Below are 3,929 nucleotides of genomic sequence, written 5' to 3'. Positions count from 1 at the left end.
GCACCCCCTCCCTTCCCCCATTGGGAAGCAATTAGGTGGACACCCCCTCCCTGGTGACCTGCTTTAAGGGGTCCCTCCTTCCCCGAAAAAGTTAAATTACTTTACAAGTTAAAGAAAAAATTGCTATTATATTATTATGTTGTTATTATTCTATTGTACCTAGTCTTTACCTTTCAAGATTCCAGTGATATCCAACGATGCCCTGCAGCATCCATCCAGTGTCAGCTGGTAAAAGGAGGCCCCTCTTCCTCAATGCCCAAATTCATGTTTTAGCAATGAGGAATTTCCCACTCAGCATAGATTTATGTGCCCAGTAAACTCTTCTGATGGAGTCACCTGTGACATCATTGTCCTTTTTTTTCCCCGAAGGACCAGGATATTTGTCTAAAGGTGCCCATACACTGTACGATTATCGTACGAGAATTGCGGGATAATCGCAAAGTGTATGGAAGGTGTGTGACCGTTTCTACTGTACGGTCGCACGTCTTCCGTCGAACAAGCAGGCTGGAAAACCCGCCGAGAATCGTACAATTCTCGGCGGGTTAGTGGCCTGCTTGGTCGACAACTGCCGAACGGGCCAGTGTACGCACGCGCACTCTGCCCGTTTGCAGTCATCGGAAGCCCGCCCCTCATTGTAGTCATTGGAAGCCCGCCCCTAAGGGGGGCGGGCTTGCGATGATCGCAGGTACGATCTGCCTGTCCAAGATGGGCAGATCGTTCGTTTTTAAAATTACTTTACAACCCTTAAATTACTTTACAACCCCCAAAAGTCTTGTGAGGGTTGTAAAGTGTATGTCCACCTTTAGTCTGGCCTATTACCTTAAGACCTGCCTGGCTGAGATGTCATCACTTAAAAGCTGGAGTTTATTTTAAAGTAATCTACCAGAAGTGAACGCCTAACAGACACACATAAACCTCAGCACAAAGGACGTTTTTTTTTTAAATGCAATTTTTCCATTACATATACTTTTCTGTACACTAATATAGACTGGAAACTGATGTTTTATCTGTGCCTGCCTTAAAGGCCCAAAGTGAAAAAATATTGTGTTGTGGTAACTGTATGTGATGAATACTTATAATAATAGTATTCAGTATATGGATTCCTTTTCTTATTTCACATGCCTTTATTTATATTTCTCCAAATTTACATGCAGGCCAAGTTTTCCAATGACTGTTGGGGCAAACGTACAGGGGTGCTTACATAACCTTTTATTCATATTCCAGGTGATAGGTTAATTGGCTCTTATCTAAATTGGCCCCGTTTGTATGTGGGATAGGAAATTGTAAGCTCCTGGGACTGATGTGAATGAACAATATGTTGAGCACTGTAAATAACTAAATAAAGATAAATAAAATAAATTGCAAATTATACAAAAACATTGCTATAATTGCTCAAAATATTAGCTGAAGATGGGCCTTGTTTGTTGCTTACACCATCTAAAGCTATGTATCCATCTAAAACCCTTGTACACAGGGGACAATGCTGCTGTGATTTTTTAATGCAGAATGGACGGCTTTGTCACCCTGTTAAAGGAAGTGGAAAATCAATAGTAAAACTATCTTACAGGGTGGATTTAGAAAAAGAAAAACTGATGTGGTAATGTTAGTGACAGACTGCTATTTTTGCTTTTGACTATAGTTCACTAAGGGCAAAATAAAAATGATATATATGATGCAGAATGATGCAGGGGGAACAGCCATGTGCATACGGCATTTTTAACAGGGTTCAACTCTAAAGATTTATACAGTAAAATGTTACATTTCTGAAGAAACTTCTTCCTTCAGTGTTTGACTCAGTTTAAACTGCAATTTAATCATGGCTGGTTCTCTTTGCATCAACTGAAGTCTTACAGTTGCTGCTCTGCCAACTAGCTGACCAAACACAACATCTTCCAAGGGCCCATGCACCCCAGCAGCTACTGGTGTGTATGTGCCTGGTACAGTCCTGATGTGCTTGATTGCGACACATCAAACCATTTCCTTTTTTTTGTTAGAACTTTATTGAAATGTCGCAAGTGACATTTCAGAAAGTTCTATGGGCACAGCGCAGTGCAATGCAGTTGTACCTGTGTACATTACTTTAAAAGACCACCATATTGGGGCCCATGATATAAGAGGTCATACATAGGATAGAGAATCCAAATACTTTCATTATGGGACTAGGTACTAGGAATGGTGTCCAAAGGACCTGAGACACCCTCAGGCCCGGTTCACACCTGGGCGTTTTGTAGCGCGTTCGTACGCTCTGCAAAACGCTCAAACACTGAAATCGCATTGTTTCTTATGGGTATGATTCACACCTGGGCGTATTTCAGGCCGTCTGAACTCGCTACAAAGCGGCCTACGCCAGAAAAAGTACAGGAGCTTCTTTGGGGCGTATTGGGCCGTTTTGTAGCGCGTTCGCGGCCATAGACTGCGCCATGAACGGGCTGAAATGAGTGTTTGCGCGCTTTCGACATCAATCTATAGAGGGGCAATCTTGATGTTTTGTAAAACATAATAAAGCCTATATTTTTATAAGATTTAATGGTCTCCGTCTGTTTAAGCAACCACTTTCTGTGATCCTCACTTGGAACACTCCCCTATCTTTCTGCTTACTGCAGCTACATAGATCAGGGCCAAAATGTGAAGTTATGCAATTGATTGGGCAGTAGAATTCACAAAACCTCTGACCTGCAAACTGAAGAACACCATGCAATCTATTACTGCTGATGCTCAGTAGAGCAGCCTTCATTCTCCCTGGTCCAAGTGCTGACACACAGCTCACCAGGATGATTTACACATCTAGAGAAAATGAATATGCAGGCAAAGTCTACCAGGTTCTGAAACATTTACCGAAGTATAAGAGCGCCCTGTACAGCTGTTTATCCTTAACACTGCTTTGACCATTTAATATTTCATGTAACATATGGAAGTGGTTATAATTATATATTGTTTTCAATTATATCAGCATTTATCTAAATGAAACAATATATAATAAAATGTAATTCAACCATTTACCATTCAACAATATCTGTTGAGGACATCTAGTGGCTAGAAAAAGTTAACTACATCATCAATCATAGGGAATTACTTTGAGGGAATTACTATTGAATCTATCCCACAAAAACCAGAGGCTACAGTGGAGGGAGGACATCTTTAAAATGTTATAGTCAAAGCATTTCTGATGGTAACTTATTCTGAAGAGTAATCTACACTCCAATAAATGCATCAGAACCTGATAATTTCCATGTGTAGAAGGTTGATGATGATTGATATATAGTGGAGAAAGCATTGTGAGAAGAAAGTACTATAAAAAAACTTTTCATCAAAGTCCATGTTATCACAAATAAGTTGGAAATGTTCCATACTGCATAATGTGATACACTGGATGTGTGTGTGTGTGTGTGTGTGTGTGTGGTGTGTGTATTCACTCACACGTCATACCGACGCCCTAGGTGGATGGGAGTGGTTTCACAGCACCCAGTTGATTGGTATGTCTAGGTATATATTGTTTATGTCTTTCACTTCACTGTTATCTCTAAGCCTTATGAAGGGGACCCTGCGAGGCCCCGAAAGCGCTTTCCAATGAGATACAGCTACTGGCAATAAAATATTTTGCTTTTTCAACTCATGGTGTGCTGGTGACACTTTTCTATAATTTGCCGGTATCTCAATTTTTGAGGGTCATGCGTATTTGCTCAGACCATAGTGTGCGTGCACAACAGATTGGACGCATGTATGATAAATTTAAAGAAAGGGGGTATCTCATTGAGGTAATTGAGCAGGCACTTACTAAAGCCACAGGGAGATTTGAGGAGGGGTCGAGCAAAGTTATCAAGCAGGAGAGGCCACCCTTTGTACAGACATTTACATCAGCGTCCCGGGCAATAAGTAGGGCGACTCAGATTAATTCTAATATCTTACAGGCCAACAAAACTTTAACACCA

The sequence above is a fragment of the Nanorana parkeri genome, unplaced genomic scaffold (assembly GCF_000935625.1).
Source record: "Nanorana parkeri isolate BGI_ZX_2015 unplaced genomic scaffold, ASM93562v1 scaffold1484, whole genome shotgun sequence".
In the NCBI taxonomy this organism is placed as follows: domain Eukaryota; kingdom Metazoa; phylum Chordata; class Amphibia; order Anura; family Dicroglossidae; genus Nanorana; species Nanorana parkeri.
The sequence above is the reverse complement of the archived record's forward strand: the minus strand, read 5'-3'. Positions refer to the sequence as shown.